This window comes from Amphiura filiformis, chromosome 17 (assembly GCF_039555335.1).
Source record: "Amphiura filiformis chromosome 17, Afil_fr2py, whole genome shotgun sequence".
Lineage (NCBI taxonomy): Eukaryota > Metazoa > Echinodermata > Ophiuroidea > Amphilepidida > Amphiuridae > Amphiura > Amphiura filiformis.
This window is the reverse complement of record NC_092644.1, coordinates 15287297-15312168: the sequence shown is the minus strand read 5'-3', so window position 1 is coordinate 15312168 and position 24872 is coordinate 15287297. Positions and strand designations below refer to the sequence as shown.

Sequence of the window (24872 nt, the reverse complement as noted above, 5' to 3'; positions counted from 1 at the left end):
AGTGGTTCTTACCTCGATCATCTGGCTCCATAGGAATGATTGTACACAAAGCAAAGATTCACTTTTTATCCGTTTATTAAAAGCAACATCTTTCATATGCAAAGATGAATGGGTGTACATATTTCATGTACACATTAGGCCTAGATGTTGCCACCGCATTTCTCACCTGCTTTCGATGCCGTAATTGGCATCGACACATCTCTTCTGGGTCAAGTTCTATGGGGTCATAGCGTAGCTTGGCCTTGGTGGCTGCTTTCAAACCCTGGGATCCTACTGGTAGATATATAACCATAACTGTCTCTCATCGCCTATCTGTGTGATTATAGAATAATGGGATGAAATGTAAAGTTTTTTTAAAAAGCTCAGTGATTTAAAGTCACAGGCCTCAGCACGCTTTACACTGAATTTGCTGACCACTGTGGCCCAAAACACACAATATAAACTATTTGGCAAGAATCAGGGACTTCCAGCTAGGCGCACACCCTATACATACCACAATAAACCATCACAGCCAGGATGAGCTCCCAGAGTACTTGTATGGGTAACCAAGACAATAAGCAGTAAGTTCTTTGTCCAGGGGAATTTCAAGCTAACTCAATTATATCACAAGAACAAACATGGACTGCGCCTGGGCTCAAACACCAGAGTCTAATGCTTGACCGATGGAGCTAATTTGACTGCTTAAGGGACCGTTCACAAACACTTGTTAGAGGGGGCCTGATGCAAAATAGGGGGCCTTAAAGGTTTTGACCCTCCTGAGGGGACATGAAAAAATTGACCACAAATTTTGCTGGGAAAATTGAGTTTATATGCTTTTCTATGGGGTTACCCATAATTATCTGGTCAAAAGGGGGCCCTAAAATTTGTGAGATCTGAATTTTTTTTTTTGCGATGAAATGTTTTTTGCATCAGCCCCCCCCCCAACAAGTGTTTGTGAATGGTCCCTAAATCTGAAATGTTCCTGGCTTTATATTCTCCTTTGATATCTATTTGAAATCCTATTTCATTAATGCAACCATCACTGATCTTGACCCCCTTACCTGTATGCATCCATATGTATACAGTTCCTGGCTTTGTATCCTCCTTGGGGATCCTTTTGGAATCCTATTTCATTGTACAATGTATATATCAATGCCATGTACGGTACAGCGAGCCTGGAAAAATAAAATTACACAATTACACACTTAAAAAATATGATCTTCAGGATTTGTATTTAACTCTATCAACTCATCAAGGTGTTGGCCAAAGACCCATCCACTGCGTCTTTTCGACGGGCCATCTCAAAAGCAGACGGATGGAAAAAAACCTTAACCTGTCTTATGGACAGGCAATTTTAGTTGCAAGAATAGTTGCCAGGTCAACTGGTTCACGCTATTGGTACCGGTATTCGGAAACTGAATCAAAATGATCACAACACAAAGTCAATGGGTTGTTAACAGGTGTGCAAATCAAGCATGAACCAGTAACTACTTAGACAACAAATAGTACAATATCTTTTTTTAAATGTCTATAAAACAGCAATTTCTGATGCATTATTGCAGTTGGAGTGTATTATAACAGTTCGCCATTTGATATTTTGCAACATATGACTGATTGTAATTTGACATGCTGTGGCGCACTCACTGGATGCCTAAATCCCAGGCTGGGTCTGTGGACGGGCAGTTTTGGGATCCCGGCTAACACCCTGCCTCTTGAACAGTTCCTCGTTTGCACTAGTTGTTTAGTGTTTTGTTCACAACTAGATTGCTAGGATTTCACCTCGCCTGGATATTCAGTAAATAATTTTGTTATTCAAGTACCGGTAGTAAATAACGAGGGTCAGTGACACAAAGACATAACTCCATTCTGAGAAAAACAAGTTTAAAGTTAATGGTCCACATTCAATGACTTAATGTAGTTAAGTCTATGTTTCAATGGCCATTGATTTTAATGGGGTGCTAAATGGATAGGCCTACTCACACTTTTACCCATATTCGAGAAATCGAAAAGGGACCTTCCCTTTCACAGGGATCTTTTAATCCTTCAAAAGGTTAATTTCATCTTTTTACCTTTCCAAAAGGTGAATACAAAGATATTTTAATACCATAATTAACCTACACGCCTACCCCCCCTTCTTTTTCTGAGAAATTGAAAAAGAAAACCCGATAGGCCTACCCTTCGTGGCGTCCAAATTCGAGAAATCGAAAAAGACCTTCCCCTTTTATAGGGAATTTTTTATTCTTCCAAAGGGTTAATTTTATTTGTATTTCTCCAAAAGATGGATATAAAGGCACGTTTATACCAAAATAAACCTGACTACCAGTCCCCCTCCTTTTCGGTGAAATTGAAAAAGGCATCTTATCTGGCAAATCCTACATTTAGTCCAAATTCGAGAAATTTGAAATGGACTTTTCATTTCATTTGAATTTTTCCAAAAGGTTTATTCTTTTTTTATATCTATCAAGAGATGGATATAAAGGTATATTTATACCACAGTAAACCTAAATACCTGCCCCCCCCCCTCTTTTTCTGAGAAATTGGAAAAACTTCTCCATTGGCTCATCTTTTTCCTAGTCCAACTTCGAGAAATTGAAAATGGACCTTTCCCTTTTAAAGGGATTTTTTTCATCATTTTCTGAGAAATTGAAAAAGATAACTCAATAGGCCTTCCCTTCATTTTGCCCAAATTCGAGAAATCGAAAATGGAACCTTCCCTTTTATAGGAACTTTATTCATCTTGTTGAAAATTAATTTCTTTTCCCTCTTTGTAAGGGAAACTTTCTTTTCATTTCCTAAGAAAGAATAAAGTTTTTTTAAATGTTTTTATTCCAGGACGGAATAAAATGGATTCCACTGTGGAATAAAGTTGGTACTAAGAGTGGAATGTACCCTATCTATTTTTCCTACACCAGAAAATATTTCACGGAATAAATGCATTTTTATTCCACCCAAGAGAAAAAGCATTATATATAAAGGCAGCCGATAGGCCTACCTTTAAAACCCCCCTACGAAGGTATGAAAATACCAAAAAGACTTTATCTTCTGGATCTTTTAGCAGGTTCTGTTCATTCCCGTCCTTTCTTTTCAAAAAAATCCTGTATATTCCTCGATCTCCCGTATGAATTTGGCGACATTTGGATTGAAACTGACGGAGCCTTTTACATAAACCACATAGATACATACAACATTCCCCTATTTATAGTAAGATGCGCGTGAGTCACGCTAAAATTTGTGACTTTCTCTGCTTGGAGAGGGCACAGAAACGATTAAATGCTGAATTGGCTGATTCAACTGCTGATTTTGGGAGATTTGCAGCGAGTGACAGTGTCTATGGCGAGTTGAAAATCGCTCGCTAGAAATCGAGTTTGGGCGAGCGGTGGCGAGAGCGAGAGCAATCGCTCGCCTCAAACGGCAAGGCCTGGTGACTGTACCCACCAAGTCTCATGCCCATCCGACAGTTCTTACAAGTTTGACCTCTGATGACCCTAGTGACCCCAAAATGACCTTCCCAAAGTTTGGCTCTAAATGTTGACTGTACCCATCAAGTTTCATGCCCATACAAAAGTTTTAGTAATTTCACCTCAAATGACCCCTGAGTGACCTCTGACCTTGAAATGACCTTCCAAATATGCTCTGTTTCATGCCCATGTGAAAGTTATCAGTAATTTGACCTCTGATGACCCATTGATGACCTCAGATGACATTGAAATGACCGTCTTAAAATTTGACTCTAAATATTGACTGTAGCCACCAAGTTTAATGCCCATACAACAATTTTAGTAATTTAACCTCAGATGACCTCTGGGTGATCCTCGCTAACCCCAAAATGACCACCCAAAAATTAAGCTCTAAATGTTGACTGTGCCCACCAAGTTTCATGCCCATACAACAGTTTTTAATAATTTGACCTCAGATGACCCTGGCGACCCCTGGGTGACCCTGAACTGACCTTAAAAATATTTGGTTCTAAATGCTGACTGCATCCACCAAGTTTCATGCCCATACAACAGTTTTTAGTAATTTGACCTCAGATGACCCCTGGATGACCTTCCAAAACTTTGGCTCCAAATTTTGACTGTGCCCACTAAGTTTCGTGCCCATTTAACAGTGTTTAGTAATTTGACCTCAGATGACCCCTGGGTGACCTTGGATGACCCCAAAATGACCGTCAAAAAATTTGGCTCCAAATTTTGACTGTGCCCACTAAGTTTCATGCCCATTTAACAGTTTTTAGTAATTTGAACTCAGATGACCCCTGACCTCAAATGACCCTGCAATGACCTTCCGAAAATTTGGCTGTAAATGTTGACTGTAACTAGTCTGTACCCACCAAGTTTCATGCCCGTACAACAGTTTTTAGTAATTTGACCTCAGATGACCCCTGGGTGACCTAGAATGACCCTGAAATGACCTTCCAAAAATTTGACTCTAAATGTTGACTGAACTCACCAAGTTTTGTGCCCATACGACAGTTTTTAGTAATTTGACCTCAGATGACCCCTGGATGACCTCGGGTGACCTTGAACCACTAACCAATACAAACTTGTTCTATCTGGGGTCAAGATGCACCCACCCATCAAGTTTGAAGAATGTGCAACCCCTAGTCTCAGAGAAAATAGGTTTTTGCATGTTATACATAAATTATGCAAATTAGGTACTTAATTACCATATAAATCGAATCAGGTCTTGATCATTAGGTCATGCCACCCCCTACCAAGTTTCATCATCATAGCGCATATAGGGTTCTTCTTGCGGATCCCCAGATACAACTCCGTAAGGCGGATTTCTCCAGATTTCCAGCCATACACATGTATTTGTAGAAGCATTCTGCATAAATTATGCAGATTAGAAAAACTAAAAAACTAAATGCGCATACTTTTCGTCGAGGTGATCAGCAGGCGTGTATCGTTCCTGCAACCATGCGCCTGACAGATCTTGAGATAGTCTGTCCACAAACTCCGCTATCAATTTACGCTGATTTTCGCATAAAATATGCAAATTAGCTAGATGTTAATTTGCATATTTTTCACCGAAAACATATGGTTACGGAGCAAACTTGGATGTCCTTCCTCGCACCAAGTAGCCTCCCCGTAGGTCTTACGGTTACCCAGATACAGCTCCGGACAGACACACACATCCACACACCCACCCCCACACACAGATTACTAAGTCCCATCCTGAACAAAGTTCAAGCGAGACAAAAAAATGGAGTTACGTCTTTGTGTTACTGACCCCTGGAATTATCATCTGATCATTCATGCTTGTCAAATGAATTACTGAATGTATGTGATAATGTGAATGCTTGTGGGTGCTGACTGTGGCATACACCTTGTGTACCCGTACCCAAGCATCCTTTTGTCCATGTCCAATGAAAATCTATCACAGTATGTGCAAACAGCAACCCAATATATGCATTGACCATTTTAGGTCAATGACTTTAAATAAACCCTAGAAAACCTTTGAACCCACATCTGCTGGGGTCACATGTGTATGCCTACACAAGCACCCTTGTTTCCAAGTGCCATGAGAATCCACCATGTGCAGTAAGTGGAAACAGCACTTATTACGCATATAATTTTCATATTGACCATTGTGGGTCAATGACCTCAAATGACCCCTAGATGACCTTTGACTTGACATCTGTTGGGATGTGGGTCACTACCAAGCATCGTTGTGTCCAAGTCCCATGAAAATCCAACACAATTATGCATTGACAATTTTGGGTTAATGACCTTAAATGACCCCTAGATAACCTTTGAGTGACCCGCGGCGGTATCCACTACGATAAAATACCTGGCTGTCGTCTATCATAGATAGCAAAAATTAAATTATAAAAACTCCCCTTTCTCTAAAATGAATGAAACTTATTTACATTTACAACTTCTTTTCTTTTTTTGCGCGTACTACGGTACTACTATAGTGGGAATTCCAATTGAATGAATGCAGCTTTCAATAGCGTGACGAATTTTTGCGTACACTGCGCGATGTACGCCAGCGTGTGAGACTGTGCATGAGTAACACGGAAGTGAACCCAACCATGCCAACGCACTCGTGTTTGGATAGCATTGTTTCCAAGGTTGTGCGTTCGCGTTGTAGTTTGAAATACGCAATATACGATCGCGGTTGGATCGAGTGCAGCTGTTAAAAGCTGCGTTCATTCAATTGGAATTCTTACTATAGCGTGTGTATTCCGCAATGCATCTACGCATACAGCGCGATATTTGATACACGATTCGCACACCTCTCACGATCGTGTTACGGCGCTATCAACACTCATGATGACGGGGTCGTCTACCGCCTGAGTGATAGACGGCACCCAAAATCATGTGATTGTCCAATCAGATTACATGTCTCACTGAACTAGACCACTCCCACTGACTAAGAATAGAGAATATTTGAACAATTTATGGCCCATGCCACTTGGGCACTTGTAGGCCTACTGACATGACTGAATACTTTTACTAACTGTTGTATCACTGATCGCGTCGTGTCAGCATCAGCGGCTCGAGTGTAAACTGTCCCTTAGATTTGCGTACCGTATCGTAGTGAGTGATTGGTTTTATATAGTCATGATAGTGCATTCATTCATGCATTTCAAAGCAAAGCCAAAGGTTTATTGTGCAATGTGCATTCAAATTCTTAGTTAATACTCTTGAGGAAAACATGACATGTTGTTTCACTTTCCAAAATGTACATGCACTGTTCGAAATGTTAAAAATAACAACAGTAGCATGATATGGTCATGCAATTGAATTGTCAATCATTCAAGGTCTACTCCTGTTACTGCACTACCGTACTACATGATGTGTATGCATGTATGGTAATTCATGATATGCTGCCAAATTCGGCACCGAACTCGTTATTGCGATAGTACCGTACTACATAAAATTTGATTTATACGAGCGATAAAACTGTTATCCATCAAAATGTATCCATTATTTTGAAAATTATTTGTGTATAAAAGTCAAGTGAACAAACAGAACATGATAAATAAATATTATAGGGGAAAAAAGCATGAAAAAATTGAAAGTAAGCTTACCTTGAATCGATCATGCCGGGCGATCATGATTCACTACATGATTTGCTGGGCAGAGTTGATGTTGTCCTGAGTAATAAGCGTCAAAATATGGTTTTCCAGACAGCAAAAGAGCAAATAAATGTGATGTATAACCTCGAAATCTGCATTATGCTGTATTTTCATCACGCATCACGAAGGTCATGCTAAATTGATGTTGTGCCGCTGTGCATGAGTGAGTGTTGCCCGTGCAATAATTTGGTGGTGTTGCCACAGTTGCCACACTTCACTTTGTCGCTGAGTTTTATTCTGTTAAATCATTATCACGCCATGATTTAACATCAGGACAATGAACAAAAATGTTAACATGCAGTTTATTGTCTTTAATTCTTCCCTGGTCTTTTAAGATTGTTTACAAAAGAATAAAATTAAGATAATTTAAATAAGCAGTTAATATTCATGGAAGAGGCTATTTCTGGCAAAACTTTTCCCTCAATGACCAAAAACACAAAAACCAAAAACACACCCCGAAAGCTCTTCCCATTGACTATACAGAGAGAGAGGCCAAAAACACAGGAAATAGCAAGTCTGAGTGACCAAAACACACTTTGGATCTCTCTCTCTCTCTCTCTCTCTCTCTCTCTCTCTCTCTCTCTCTCTCTCTCTCTCTGTCTGTCAGGTGGCGCTGTGTAGCGCTGCTGTGGTCTTCACAAGAGTACGCCATCTTACTCGATCTGATGCCAAGTGCGTTGCACCTTGCATTTCTTAGTTAGAAACCAGCTTCACGTCATTAGTCCAAGATGTTGGTGGACGTCCTCTTCCTCGTTTGCCTTCCATAGCCCCTTGCAAAATCTGTTTTTCTACACCTCCATGTTTCCTGACAATATGGCCAAAGTACTTCAGCTTTCTTTCCATTATGCCACCTCTGATGGTTAGACTTGTACCAATATTGTCGAGGATCCAGGAATTTGTTCTCCTGTCTTTCCATGTCACTCGTAGAAGCCTCCTGTAACACCACAACTCAAAAGCATCTACTCTTTTCCTATCATTCTTGGTCATCCCATAGCAAAAAGAAAAGTTTCCCGGTGACCACCCGATGACCATTCGGTGGTCATCAGAAACCTTTCGGGTACCTTTTCCAGAGTTATCCGAAAGTGCCCGCTAGCGGATACCTTGCGGATACCTAATTAAGTTATCCAAAAGTTTTCGGGTAGACATCCGGAAGTCTCCCAAAACTCAAATATTTCAAATGAGTTACCCAGAAGGTTCCCAGAAACTTAGATTCTTTGCAGGAGTTACCCGGTGGTTATCCGCTTTTAATTTGACCTTGAAAATAGCATTAAGCATCTTAAGAATGTATTGTGGGTGGGTATATGGTCAAAGGTCACTGAATGAATTCAAAATGGAGAAGCTAGCTGTTGGCAGTTGGAATATATTTGTGCAGAATATTCAGTTATTTGTGGTCCAAAATGTATGGATTTACATTTAGGACATTACAAGATGTTTACTAATTAATCTGGAACATGCTGTAGAAATTATAAAGCATTGAATGCTTGATTTCAAATGACAATGCAGGTAGGAAAATTTGCATGAAATGATTTGTATTGATGCAGTCTTTTATACACTATGTACATGTACCTAACACATTTGAGTGTTTTAGTTTATATCTTTTCTAGTAAATCATACATGTACATTATGTTGACAGTAAATTAATGCCAATTAAATTACTAATCATCAGCTAATGTGTCAATTAACTTTTAAGCTTTATGTTTAAGCTAGTGTTGTAAATAAATTATAATATTTGATATACAAATTATATAGGCTGTGTTAGTAATGTGATCACATTTAGGTACTGTAATACATGTATATACAATTTGGTTGTACATTAATTGAAATGTATACACCTTATAAAGGTGTGAACCAAATTAAATCAGAAGAATATTTTTGTACAATAACTACAATTACATTGTACACTTTCAAGTTTCTTAATAGCAAGATAGCACACTGCCATGACTGCAGGTCCAGTTGTATTTCTCCAAAACTACAATTCAAATAATAAGCTAAATTGTCTAATACATTTGTGCATACTCATGTATTTGTATTTCTGCATTCCCCAAAAGGTCAACAGGAAGTCTCAAAAGAGGTCACCAGGTATATCGTCACCAACAAAGTTATCCGCTAGGTCCCCGAAAAGTTATCGGGTAGTTATCCGCTAGTTCCCCAAAAAGTCACCGGGTGGTTACCCGCTAGTTTCCCAAAACAGTCATCGGGTAGTCATCCGGTACCTATTGCCTGAAAGGTATCCACTATGGTTTCCCAAAAATTTATCGGGTAGTCACCCGCTACCTATCTAATTTGCATGTGAAATTTGCCGGTGTCTACCCGGTGACTATCGGGAAGTTATCCGAAAAGGTCTGATTTTTTGCTATGGGATAGCCCAAGACTCCCATCCATAAGTGGCAATGGAAAACACAGTTGCACGAAGTAGGCGTACCTTGAGATCAGTCAATGGATAGGCCTCTGCTTTTCCATATGCTTGACATGCCCTGCACAGTTATCCTTGATATAGTCAGTCTTCTCTTAATTTCAGTTGTGCTGTCACCACTCGTGTTAATCATTGAACCCAGATATTCAAATTGCTTCACCTATCTGCTGTCCATCTATCACAAACTCATCACTTTTCCGCTCTCTGTCTACAATCTTCTGTCTCTTTCTTCGCTGGCCTCTTTGATGCGCTTCAAAAGATCAACCAGTTCTACTCTGCTGCTACAAATAAGAGTGGTAGGCCTATCATCGGCGTAGCTCAGGTTAGTAATTCTTGTACCGCCAAACTTCACTCCACCTTCAAACCCCTCCAAAGCTGTTCTCATTATGTCTTCAGAGTAGATGTTAAATAGGTTTGGTCGTAAGCCTCTTCCAATCTTGAACCAATCTGTGTCCCCACTACTTGTTCTGACTGCCGATTATTGGTCTTCATATAAGCAGCTAATCAGATCCACAAGATGACTTGGGAAACCCATCTTTTTCATAATCTCCCACATCTGAGGGTGGCTAACACAGTTAAAGGCTTTACTGTAATCTATGAAGCACATGTAAGGAGGAAGTCTATGCTCTCTGCATTTCTCAATCACATTCCTGATATTGACGATTTGGTCCCTAGTTCTCCTTCCTTCACGAAATCATGCCTGCTCATCAGATATTTCTTGCTCCATTTTGTTCTTCATTCTCTTGGTGATGATCTTCAGAAGCACTTTACTTGCATGACAAATCAGGCTGATGGTTCGGTTCTTATGTCAAGACAATTAATTAGCCGCCAATTTTGCCAAAATCGGAGCAAGTTGACAGTTTAACCCCTACAACCAAAAATGTGTTGTTTTGACTAAAAAATGAGGTTTTTGTAGACTAACTCTATAACAATAGGTCGTATATAGATAGCAAATGATTTGATGTATCTGTCGACAAGATTTGAGCATTTTCAATTTTTCAATTTTTTACTCCTGTGTGACATTTTGTATCCCCTAGCGGTCACATAGGGTCAAATCCAAAATGCCTTAATGAACTTCATGTGTGAAAACTCTCACATGTACAATTGTGCCAAATTTGGGAGCTTTCATGAGCAGCTAAACCATATCCTATGCATGCTTCTAACAAACAGTAATACGATTTACATCATCATTCATGATGTAACGTTACATAGATTATAAAAGAGTACCCAATGATGACGTGATTTGAATTCACCGTGCTAACGAATTTGATGAGAATTCCTATATGAATTTCCCCGAAGCCTTACTGAATTAGCAATTACCTCTTAAGTCAGTGTTACATCGATGCCACTGATTAGTTGCCGTTATGGTCACCTGATAGCGATAACAAGGTGTGATTTGTTGTTGCCTTCTTCTCAAATGACCAATTTGCTCTATTTACCATTTCTACTCATATTTACCGTCTGACCCAGTTTGCACTAAAGCACTTCATCCGGAGGAGCAACTTGATCACGTAATAATAGATATTATACTAGCTCCTTCAAGGAATTTGATCTGAATCCATTGTACGCGTATTTATAGTATGTTGCCACTTTCGACGAGTTCATGAAGTATAGCAATGATATAACGGTTGCCATCTATATAAGTGCTCAGGAAATCATTTTTGTTTCTAACTCGGTAGCGGGGAAAAGGAACGTTAAAGTTATCTGTAACAATAATTAAATAATTAATATAGGTATCTTTTTGCTGTTTTTACCCAACATGAGCATTCCTCTGGGTTTGATTATATTACATTTAATGGTTTATTTGTGCGGGAGATATCAAAAAGAACAAGCTTATAGTTATTTTGATGAATCTTGCTAGGGTTTATGCTACATATGGTATGTGCTACATACATGACATAATGGGTCACAGGAAAATATTGTGATTGTTTTGTTCACCTAAACATCCATCTTAATAAATTAATACATCTTCCATGATACATAAGTCATTTTTAAAAACAATTCACATAATAAAAATTACATTTTTTGGTTAAAACTGGACAAAAATCACAAAGGTATTTTCACAAATAAATAAAATTCTTTGAATTAAGTGATGATTTTGTTTATAGATATTAAATATCCAAATGACATGTATTCTGTACTTCATTATGATGTTTCTAGTCCATTTAATTTCAAAGAAATAGTTGTTACAATAGGACATTTTTGGTTTCTTAGGTAAATTTTAATTCATTATTATGAGGTTCTATACTTACATAACGTATTATGCGAACATTTCTCTGTGCGTAGAGGCCATCATGGTTATGAATACGAAGCTGAAACAATACACAGAATAATAATTGAACTTGTATAATAGAATAGGTAGCATACACTTTATAATGACATAACGATCATGGAATATTACTTAGGTACCATGTATGTACATAATGCAATCAATACATATAATGACATTTATTTGGTAAAATAATTATAGTTCCACATTGGAATATAAAATTGATTAAAACGACAAAGCATGCATGTGCTATAATATTTTGTGTTAGGTTTATCACGAATACTTAATCAAATCTATGCATTTATTCAAGGTATGTCCCAAGTTACCTTGATTGAGATAGAACAGCAAATTAAAAATCTATAAAATGATACAGAACAAATATTAGAGAGTGGGGAATAAATACACCTCCTAGCAAATTGTAAAGTATATATCGTGTGAATTAATTATGATAATGTTCGATAAACTTCGCAAGAGAGCATCTATGAAACTTGATTATGAAACGTGGTAAATGCTATTTTAAAGGAAAATGGAAAATGACATTATGTTACGACTGAATTTGTTAACTATATGATCCAAATACACAAAAGTAATTCATACAGCGGACATTTTGTATGGTCCTCCTTATTTCTTCATGTCGTGTGTTCTGATCAAAATATTTAAACTTTTTCGCATTAGGTACCACTGCCTGAACAGAACTGACCATGTCTCACCTCCTTTTCCAACCAAATCGACGGTAATAACTCTTATATAGTGAGGGATCAACATTTAACCACAAATTACCTGAGGCAAAATTCACTTACTGGGAACTAAATACCACACCAAGTCATTTTATGTAAATCAATGACCCATGTGTGTCTTATACTACCTCCAGCTATATTGGCAGCCTGGTGATCTGGTCAATTCATTGACAGATAGTAACCTCAGGAAGGAATTCAATTTTTGATCAATTCTGTTCAGGTAGTGAAACGTAATGGATCATTCTGAAATGCAGACATCCAAATACAGGTATAGGAAAGGTAAGTCTGGAGTAAGTAAGTAAAAACTGCGCGGACAAGATTTTGTCAGAAATTCCAGATAGAAACGAGTGCGTCCTGCAGGCATGGATCATACCCCTCAAGTTTCGCTCCGACCAGGTCATGGATCAAGAGTGGTAGATGGAGCACGAGCCCGGATATCCCATGGACAGAATAAGTTGTGATAGTCAACCACAATAAGATTTTTACTAAACCTAGATTTGTGGTATTTTAGTAAATATTACGCGAGCAGCTTGTCCGATGGCTAGCCCGTTTAGCTCATAAATACAAAATATGTTCTTAATTTAAAAAAATGTTATTAGCTTTCCAAACACATTTTAGAAGAATGAATACACGAATGATAACTTTATCAAATAATATCCGATCGCTAGTCGCTACATTGCCGGAAGTATAAATTCAAATCATCAATGTTCAAATACATACCAAGTGAACTGTGGTACTCATATACTCATGTATAACATTCTTAAAACAAGGTTGGGTTAGGTAAATAATTGCTTCTGGCAGAACCTATTAGCTGCTATTACGGCATGTTTACCAACCGCTAGGCAGCAATGGTGGCTGATAAAAGTGGGGTCACATGGGTAGAGCAGATGTGCATTTAATGATGCACCGTTAGCTACATCTTGGTTATTTGAGCAAGGATCAAATTTAGAGACTTCTGATGAACGCCTCTTCCGTATTCACCTGCCCAGGATTAAGTAAAGCTATTTGTTGATGCGGCGAAATGGTATGCGAATTTTCAGTGTGTCTTACTGGCGATTGTAACCGTCAAGCGTTTTTAAAAAACTGATTATTTCATACACGAATACGACTTAAAATAATGTCCTCACATGTGTGTCAATCAATAAAATGCGTTAACAAAAAATAAAGTAAAATATCTTCTTAACCAAACGGTCATCCAACCGATTCGGTAGAGATATCAATCTAGTTAAGTTATAGTTTACAATTTCTTATAACCTTCCAAAATATAGGTTGAAGACTATAACACGTGTTAATCTGGAGTTTAAAGCCTTCTTACGCTACAAATCTGAAACAAACAATCCTGGTACTCTGAAGGATGACGAATCAAAAGCGTGACTTGATTTTATAAAGTTTTGCGAGTGAAAAATAAGAAAGCTTTTATGAATAAAGCGGTTTGGTATATTGTTTTCTACTCATTGAAATATAGTCTGATCATCTTTCAATAACTATAATGCGTATTGTGTTTGTTCTCCTATTTTTGTAGCTGGTAAGAATAGTGTTATTATGGCAGATCGTGGTGACATATAATACTTTCTACGAAAATGACATTAACAGGAATGCAATACTAGCCTAATTGATTATGTAAGCCATATTTATATGAAACACAATATGAAACAATAGTAGTCACCTACCACTCGATCACTGTTTAAAAACTCTGTATACAACCGGGGATCTCCGGGTGTTAATATATAAAAAAATAAAAGCACTCTAGGCTTAGTCTTTCACGCGGTATTTTAGTACACCAATGGGCATTACAATCATGCAATAAGTAGAACTTCAACAAAAATAGTATTGAGGACGTCGCTGTGGAGCAAATCACACACTATGACTTTAAAAGCCTGAAAGGTATTGTTTTAAAATGAAAAGTAACGAGAAAAGAAACTAAATGCAAGAATGATGATTAAAAACAACCCTTGCCGATGTTATGATGTGCTTGGAGGAATATTTCAGGAAATATTAGGGGCGGTCAGAAAGTTCGTAGAACAAGGTATGCAACTTTGTCGCACGATACTGAATTTGGTCTCATTTGAAAGGTTGTTCCTCCAAAACATCACTGAAAAAATAGTCAATTTTTGCATTACTGTATATGGGCAAGACACTCTGCAGAGGAAGCCTACCTCCTTGAATTCACTGGGTACTACAAAATGTGAACATAGGGTCATCATAGCAGGCGGGTTAGCTCAATCGATAAGGCGTTCGACTGTGGTTTGAGAGGTTGCGGGTTCGTCGTTGATTAGTACGTTCTTGTGTAAAAAGTAATTGAGTTAGCTTGAAATTCCCCTGGACAACGTGCTCCTGGCGCCACCCTTAGGGGGCGCCAAATTGACCAATTCAGGATAGATTCTGTGCCCCTCAAAGCGATGAAAGTCAAAATGTTTGTACGCTTCGCGCGCATTTCAAGCTTACCAGGACGACTTCACTTTCTATGCGCCACAAGGCCACCGTCTTTATAGACAGCAAAGAATACACCGGTCTGAAGATATAAGTCAAAGGTAAGTCATGTCAGCAAATGGAATTTGGAATTTACTTTCAATTAATTTGTAAAAGCTGAAGTGTAAGATTCAATTCCAAACTTATGTCAAATATGTTTAATATTAATTTTCGCAATCTGTATTCTCGGCATTCGTCAAGAATACTTTATGACTACAAATATGTCAATTAAAGTATATTTTATATGTTCCATTATATATACAAGATAAAATGGATTGCTTGTTCTATACATACGAGTACCATATAATTAGGCATTTGTGTATGCATGCATCAAGACAATCAAGGTAACTTGAGATTTCCTTTAAGTATCTCCGTATCACTATTAAAGCATTAAGTGGTATATTAAAACTCAGAGAAATACGGCACGTTATGTACCTAAAAAGCATGTAGGGCCTACCATTGTGAAAGACAAGATGCCAACATGAATGAGTTATTTGTAATAGGTAACTTTAACGCGCCTTTTATCACTCACGGCTTACAAAGTAGAATTATTTGCTCATGCATTCAGATTGAAATCATTACTTCATAAGTACATTGAAATTGACAACATAAATAATACGCCAAAGACGTGCAATGTATTCAGATCAAGTTCCTTCAAGGACTAGTAACAATACATATTACTGTGCAATCAAGTTGCTCCTTAAGTGATTTAATAGAAAGCGGGTCAGAGTTGGACGGTATAAAAGATGGTAAGAAATAGGGAATAGAGAAAAAGTAATTAAGAAGAACGCAACAATAAATGAAATATTATCGCTATCAGCCCTTACCAATGTTGAAGCCTTATTAAGCAATATTTAAGCAATATCACAAGCAATAAACAAAATATGCTTTATTTTAGCAATACCACAAGCAGTGTTGAAGCATATTGCTTGCAATATATATATATTAGGCAATATATTGTTAACTGCATCAATGTCCACTAGCAATATAAAACTAAATAAACAATATAAACATTTCAAGCAATATACTGTTAACAGCTAGTATTTAGCAATATAAAATTAGCAATATAAAATATTTAGCAATATGACCTCAGGGTCAAATGGTGCATTATGGGAGTATATATTTCCAACTGTCATTTTGAATTGTGATGACTGCAGAGATGATGTGGCTCCTCGTTTTTTGATGTTTTCAGCTATGAAATGCCTTCTTTTCATTACATTGTGATGTTATTTGACAATCAATGTATAGGCCTATGTGATCCATGTAGCTATAAAAGTAATTCCTGCTTGGAAGTGTGCAAGTGTTATTAGCATGCATGGACAAGTATATAGGTAAGCTTAAAAATATACAGGATTGATTTGACGGTATTCAGGTGCTGTGAAAGCTAGGCATGCATTTCTTGAAACATGGAATGACCAAGTGCAAGGGATCGAGAGAGGAGTACATTGGGGCATATTCAGTACATCTTAACCTAATGTCTATAGTGTCTTTATGCTAGCTTAAGGTGGTACGAAAGGCAAAATCAAGTTGCTCTGATTGAGATTAAAATAGACTTGTTGCAGAGAGATATGCAAACTAATCTTAATTCTAAAATTTGAGCCAAATCGGACAAACGGTTTTTGAGATATTGCTGTTGAAATTCTTTGTATTCTATTGTTTTTGCCAATATATTGATGAAGTTAATGAAGAAAATTGGCAAAATGTGCTCATTAATATTAATTTTTGCCAATATTTTGCCAATATTTTATGAATAAACCTTCATACTACTTTTACCTTTAAGAATTTTGACCTGAAACTTTGCCAATGTGTCTCTATGACCTAAACCTTTAACATGTGATTTTCCCGCAAATCTAATTTGCATATTTGCATAATTAATTAGCCTTAAGTATAATGCTAATTAATTATGCAAATATGCAAATTAGATGGGCGGGAAAATCACATGGTAATGTTTTAGGCCATAGAAACACATTGGCAAGTCAAAATCATTTAAAATAAAAGTAGTATGAAGGTTTATTCATAAGATATTGGTATAATATTGGCAAACATGAATATTCATGAGCACATTTTGCCAATTTTCCTCATTAACTTCATCAATATATTGGCAAAAACAATAGAATACAAAGAAACTAAACACATGCATATCTTGACAACCGTATGTCCGATTTCCTTCAAACAAAAACTATTTTGCTCAGTGTATTTAGCTTAACTTATTCAATCTATTCAAATGGTTCTAAATTCAGTTTCTGTTTTCCAGAAACATCGTTTCGAACCCCCTTAATACTGTGGTAGAAAAACGTACAACACACTGTTAGGACCTTTATAACATAATTACCAGTTTTGCATTAATAATTATATTTTATGTTCAAGTAGATGCAATTTAATTAACATACAATTAAGTATTATATATCATCTGATGTGTGCGCAAACTATGTTGCTCAAAGTCAGAAGGTAACTAAAACATGTACTATATTCTCTCGACTAGATCTAAAGCATGTGTTGGATCACAAAAGCAATACATGTATATTGCTTCTTAATTTAAGCAATATATTGCCTATTTGTGTAAGCAATATATTGCTTTTTGTGTAAGCAATATATGCCTAAATATCAGAAACGAAGCCTTAAAATATTGCTTAAGTATGCCTTAAGTATGCCTAAGGTATGCCTAAGGTATGCCTTAAAAATATGCCTTAGATATTGCTTATAAGGCATATGGATACTAAGGCTTTGAAGCCTTCTTATATTGCTAGGTATATTGCTTAAATATGGCTTAAATTTTGGTAAGGGAGGTGACCATAACGACGACTGATCGGTGGCGTGGATGTAACTCTTACTAATGCATTAAGTGCTCCCGTGGAATTCGCGTGTGAATTGCAACATAAAATACTTAGCTAAGGGACATCAAGTCACAGCTTCGTACAAGCTCACACTCCCATCAATATACAGTCTCATACTTACATCGACATTAAGTGGGCGGACGGAGATTGGGAGGCATTTAAAGAGTCATTGTGGTGATATCTGTTTGGTATTTAAAAGGCAGTTAAACGCATCTCTGCATTTTGTCTTTTATTTCAAAGCAGTTTGTCTCAATTTCAGGGAATGCTAATCATCATTTTCCAATGACTGTCACATCCATGTGCAATATAACATCTGCTGTTTTTGCAGTTATCATTATAAAGAACCTGATAGTAGTACGGTTGCTATTGAGGTCTCGTAAGGTTTTAAAGTCAAAGTCATCCATGTGACGTGTTAAAATAGTCGTTCCTCAAATTTAAATTTCGAAATGAGTATGCAAGGTCACTAAAAACAAAATGTGTGAATCTTTGAACATCCAAGCGGTCATCAACCCATCAAAATAGATTTACAATTTAAAGTTCACGTATACTTTAATGAGGAATATGAACGTTGAAGAAAAGCACAGATTCATCTTTATTCATTATTCTTTCTTCTTAGTTCATTACCAATCTGAAACAAATAACTCGTGACATTTACTTCCTGGTAACGATGAATCCATAGGATCCTATAAAATTAATGTTTTAAAATTGTTTGTATGACTTTTATATTATTCTCACTTCAATTTCCCCTTGGTTTCGGAATTTAAGCTGTATATATTAATACGGTGCACATATAGGTTATTAATTATTTTATATATTTTCAAATACATCACGCAATATGCAACATCAATATCAAATTTTGTAGCGGATTCTTATTCTGGGCAAAAGTAACATTAAAACATAAGACTTTTGGATGGAGTTGGCATGGTTGTTTTATTAATGTTTCTTACAAAACATTACATAATTCTAGACCTTTACAATACCAACAGCTATTACACTAATATACACATTAGCTATTTTAATTTATGTTTAATTTTCTTTTTCAAATTTGTCATCCATTTCTGACTTTTGTGGTAAGTTTTATTCTTTAAACTGTATATTTGTGTGCAAATTGAGGGCGCTATTTACATATATTTTAAATTAAATTTAGCCCATTAATATGTGTTATTCTTTGCCTTTCATGATAAAAAGAAATTTGATAATTTCCTTGCTATGTTACTAATTTTTATGATTTTTCAATGGCATTCCAAAAGTGTCTATTCCTAGATGCAAACGCGGTTTATAATAAATAGCGCCATCAGTGTTCAACTTTGCTTATAAATGAATACAGTTCTACATGCCATCAAACAACACTGAGTCCAGAAGACCGGCAGTCTTTTCTGAGTTTCATATCCCATGTCTCCTTAAAGAACTATAGTGGTAAACAAAAAATGGTAGTTCTGTGCAGGCAGCTGTATGCACGGCATTGTGGGATTGCGGTCCAAACCTGTTTTGATCATTTGGATTCATCATTACCTACTCATTTCTGGTTACCTGCGGGCAACACAGCTAGTCGTGTAATATGTCGTTATTGATAACAAGACTTCAACTTGACTTCAAAGATGATTGGCGAAAATTATAATAGCGTAATGTCATAACGACATCCGTTATTTGCAACATTGGTGACCTAAAATTATTTTAATGTAATATTAAACAAATTAAAGCCTCAATTATCAACGTAATTGACCTTTTACTATTATTGCAGACTCCATACTCACCGTTTTTGTACGGTATTATTGATTTACGTGACAATTATAAAATGTGATTTTAAATTAAATTTCGAACAATCATAACTCAAAATTTTACCGCACAGTTATGGAGTATGAGTCTTTGTACTTTTGTTTTACTTGTTTGTTTTATTGCTTCTTTAACCTGGAACAGTCAATCAGTTGAAAACACAATCACATCATCTTCTTCCTTGAGGACCAGGGTCCCGCAATAATACACCCAACGGCCATGCTACGAGCGTATGTATGTAGAAGCCAGTGTATTTGCAGATTTGTTTGTATAAATTCAAAGACGGAGAGCAGGACAGAAAGAGATCACATATAAAGAAACCATCTGGATACGAAAGAGGGAGGCCAAAACATGCAAAAGAGTCAATAGAGACGGAAGGGAACTACTTTCTCCCGCATATTTACAACCAACTACTTACAGCGCCATCTACGTCAGCTCCATCCGGAAGAAGACGTCGAGGTGCAGGAATTGGTCAGCCAATTTGGGAATCTGCACGAAACTGTCATCTATATCTTATTTTATTTGAGTATCTCATATGGCATTACATAACGCTTTGGGTATACATTTCACCAAAAAGGTATAGTTACATTTGAAGACCTTAGCGCAAGAAGACCGTAAGTCCACTTGGCCCCTCAACATGCATACACTTAAGTTGCGTATAGTTTCGTATAGTTTGGTAATGTTTTATACATGTTCTGGGGCCAAAACAAATATTTCTCAACCTTTCATGATGTTTTCACCCTGGAACTTGTATTATAAAACCTAAGAAACTATACGTAACTTTAGTGTATACATGTTGAGGGGCCAAGTGGACTTACGGTCTTCTTGCGCTCAGGTCGTCATTTGTTTTTCATAATATTCTGCCTTCATCAAGATAATTCAATATAAATCTAGACAATCTCATCATAATTGCAGAATAAGAAAAACGAAACCGTAGCCAGAGGAATACTCATGTTTTAATAGAAATCATTTAATATTTGTGCAGTCACGAAATTCAAGATACCAACATGAATACTTAAATTGCAATAGCTAACTTTAATGTGCTATTCCGCGCTCATGTGTTACCAAAAAGAATTATTTGATAGAGCATTCAGAAGAAAATCAATATTTCATAGAGCCTTAAAAATTACGAAGCACGTCGAAAGTGACAGCATACAATAAGGCGTTTGAAGGCGTACAATGTATTAAGATCAAGTTCATATGAGGACTAGTATAATACCTACTAATTCGCAATCAATTTGCTCTTCAGGGTTGAAGTGTTGTAATGGAAAGTAGGTCAAACGATCTGCGTAGATGGGTAGAAATAGCAAATAGAGAACGCCGTATTATCGCTATCATGTGACAATATAGAAATTTATTGGTATAGTGGATGTAACACATGATTAATTTATAACAAAACCATTAAGTGCTTCCGTGGGAATTCTTTTGAATTGTCTCATAAAATTCGTAGCGAGAGATAATCAAAGCAATTTATAATTCTCGAATGCTTCTTAGATGCTACGTTACAATACTTCGTGGCTTTGTCAAATAATCCCAGGCAAATGATAGCTTCAATGATAGCTTCAATGAGTTCAATTATATCAATATTTTAATGAGTTCAATTATTTTATTAAGATAATCTGTGACATTCTTATTCTCTTTTCTTTTTACGAGTGTATTTCACAATCCTTACTCAACAAAACTAAATTTGAAATGATTAGATTGTATAATAGTTTATACGAGTATTTATGATTATTTGTATGTTATAGGACGTAGCTTCAGATCCTGAATGGCCACCTTTTTGTAAGATAGTACCTTTGGTGAATATTACATTGTATTTTAAATTTTGACACACATTTTGTATAGTTATTACTCTGTTTCCACTTAATTGTACAAGATAACCGCTACTAACAAACCTAATCATCATACGATTTTGCTGGTCATTTTATTAATACATATTTCGAATTAGGATGTACGACCCTAAAGTCATGTTTAGCTTCAGCAATATGGATGCATTGGCTCAAATTAAACTATAGTAATGGGTGTGCTTTGGTGTATAGAATAACTAAAAGTATTTGTAATGTTGCTTATAAGTTATAAAACTGCATGCCCTCTGTAACAAATCATGTATTTGACTTACAAATTGGATTCAAAATAAAGTTGTATATTCAAATGATAATAGTCGCGAGCTTTTAGTGATATCATTTTCAGGCTAATCAGGTGGATTTTTTCCGATCGTCACATTTTAACACACTTAATTCAATCGCTCACCACCGCTCACGAAATATCTCATATTTTGCCTTAAGGTGGTTATGGAGGCATTATAAAAGTGCTCTAAGCATGTTTTAAACAGATTAATTATGTAGAGCAAATCGCACTGACCAAAGTGCCTTTTGTTTGAAGCAAATCGGACATACGGTTTTCAAAATATATCAATTTGTATTTTCTTTATATCTTATTGTTTTTATCAATAATCAATAAAGTTAATGAGCTAAAATGACTGGAGAAGCTCATTAACATATAATTTTTGCCAACATTTTGCTAAAAATCCATGCATAAATGTTCAGGGTATTTTTATTTTGCATACTTTTGTCTTGAAACTTGGTCAAAGTGTTTCTACTATGTTCTAATGTATTATATAGTGAAGCCGCCCCTAATTTGCATATTTGCATAATTAATTAGCATTTATGCAAATTAGCTCATTTGTTTTAACATTCTTAAAACAAGGTTGGGTTAGGTAAACAACTGCTCATGGCAGAACCTATTAGCTCCAATTACGATGTGTTTACCGTCCGTTAGGCAGCAATGACGACTGATAAAAGTGGAGTTACATAGGTAGAGAAGATGTGCATTTAATGATGTACCGCTAGCTACGTACATCTTGCTTTTTTGAGCAAAGATCGAATTTAAAGACTTCTGATAAACGCCTCTTCCGTATTTAACTACCCAGAATTAATTAGAGTTATTTGTTGACGCGATGATACGGCGAAGTTTCAGTGTGTCTCACTGCCGATTGTAATCGTCAAGCTTCTAAAAACTGATTTCCTAACACAAAACTACGACTTAAAAATAATGTCCTCACAGGTGTGACAATCAATAAAATGCGTTAACACAAACTAAAGTAAAACATCGTCTTAACCAAACGGTCATCTACCCGATTCGGTTGAGATATCAATTTAGTTAAGTTATGGTTTACGATTTATAATGACCTTCCTAAAAGAGCAAAATGTAAACGAACACGTCTTAATCTGGATTTGAAAGTCTTCATATGTATAAAGCACTTCCGTCGGTCATCTTTCAATAACTAAAATGCGCATTGTTCTCCTATTTTTGTAGCTGGTAAGAATATTGTTATTGTGGCAGATCGTAATGACATGTTATACTTTCTACTAAAATGACCTTAACCGGAATTCAATACTAGCCTAATTGATTTTGCGAGCCGTATTTATTTAACAGATATGAAACACAATGTGAAACAATAGTAGTCGGCTGCCACTCGATCAGTGTTTAGCCACCACTCGATTGGTGACTTCTGTATAAAACCGGATATCTCCGTGTTTTAATATGAAAATGAAAGCACTTCAGGTTTAGTCTTTCACACGGTATTTTAGTACACAATTGGGCATTACAATCATGCTAAAAGTAGAAATTCAACCAAAATTGAGGACGTCGCTGTAGAGCAAATCACACGTTATGACTTTAAAAGCTTGAAGGCAATGTTTTGAGATGACAGGTAGCTAGGAAAGAAACTAAATGCAGGAATCAGCTAAGAGAGATGATGTTTTAAAACAGCCCCTGTCGATGTTATGATGTAATTGGAGGAACATTAATCAGGAAATACAAGGGACGATCAACAAGTTCGTAGAAGAAGTTATGCTACATGTACGTTGTCGCACGGTATTGAGTTTGAAAGGCTGTTACTCCAAAACATCACATAAAAATAGTCCATCTTTGAAGCCTACCTCCTTGAAATCACATATACTACCAGAAGTGAACACAGGGTCATCGTGGAATTTGCTCCAGACGGAGGTGAAAAATGAAATTTAACAATTTACACCGCTATTGATGCCGGTACGACGGCGTTGATAATGAGTAAAGAATTAAACAAGAACGATGAGATATAACACTTATGATGAAAGTGTTTTCAACATAAATCCATTCACATTAGGGTATTTCAGATGGGATCCCAGAATCTTTATGCATAAAACCTTAAATCAAGACAACTTCCATCTATATAATGTTAAAGGTGATAAGACATAGAATAATCACAGGAATTTCGAGTCCTATCAGTGGACGCACCTGCATCTCCCACTAAAAGAAGATCATTACTCTGTAATCATAGTGGAAGGTCTTCATCGCTTTTTTTTCTGAAATTCATGGGGAGTCTTGATGACAGTTCATTTGCCGAATGAAAGTATACAGTACAATTATAAGCTTGAATTTGGGAGTATTGCAGGCTGAAACAAGCGGGCGGGATCGCAATTAACAACTATTAATGAAAATCGTAAATTCTGCCTGGTCAGAAGGTAAAACTCCTCAAAGCCTCATTACACCAGTATTCATGATGGGAGCCAAGCTAGACCCAGCAAACTACAGATCAATCACCCCACCGTCCATCCTCTGGAAAGTGTTCTGCACTGTTCTGAACGAATCCAACATACCATTTTATTACCAGCTAATAGAGTAAAATGTCGAATTTTGTAGTGCAGTGCCCGAGGTACAATAGCCCCAAACCAACGTCTTCTTATATTCAGGCTCACCAGGACGACTTCAGTTTCCATACGACATCAGGCCACCCTCTTCATAGACAGCAAGGAAGTAGAACACTAGGCCTAAGGGAGAGTAGTGGCCTCGTGTGAGATCACGTCAACAAATAGAATTTGGGATTTACTTCCATTAATTCGTAAAAGCTGAGGTGTAAGATCTAAATCAGAGTCTGTTACTATCTAATAATTTGGTTCAATACTAAATTACGTAATCTGTATTCTCGGCATTCGTCAAGAATACTTTATGACTACAAATATGTCATTAAAGTATATTATATGTTCCATTAATTCAAGACAAAATGGATTGCTTGTGCTAAACATACGAGTACCATATAATTAGGCATTCGGGTATTCTGCATTAAGACAATCAAGGTAACTTGAGATTTCCTTTAACTATCTCCATATCATAATTAAAGCATTTAATGGAATATTGAAACTCAGAGAACGGCACGTTATGCACCTAAAAAGCATTTACCAGTGTGCGTAGCCACGAAACACAAGGTGCCAACATAAATGATTTATTTGTAACAGGTAACTTTAACGCGCCTTTTATCACTTACGGCTTA

At 36.6% G+C, this 24872-nt stretch overlaps 1 long non-coding RNA gene across 1 annotated transcript; it reads right to left on the bottom strand.

Moving 5' to 3' along the window:
* Positions 1 to 206: 206 nt before the first annotated feature.
* On the bottom strand, positions 207 to 7314 carry LOC140137362 (uncharacterized). Its single transcript, XR_011856825.1, has 3 exons — positions 7019 to 7314; positions 1041 to 1154; positions 207 to 312 (listed from the first exon to the last, which is right to left on the bottom strand). It is a non-coding gene; the product is annotated as an uncharacterized lncRNA (long non-coding RNA).
* Positions 7315 to 24872: the final 17558 nt, after the last annotated feature.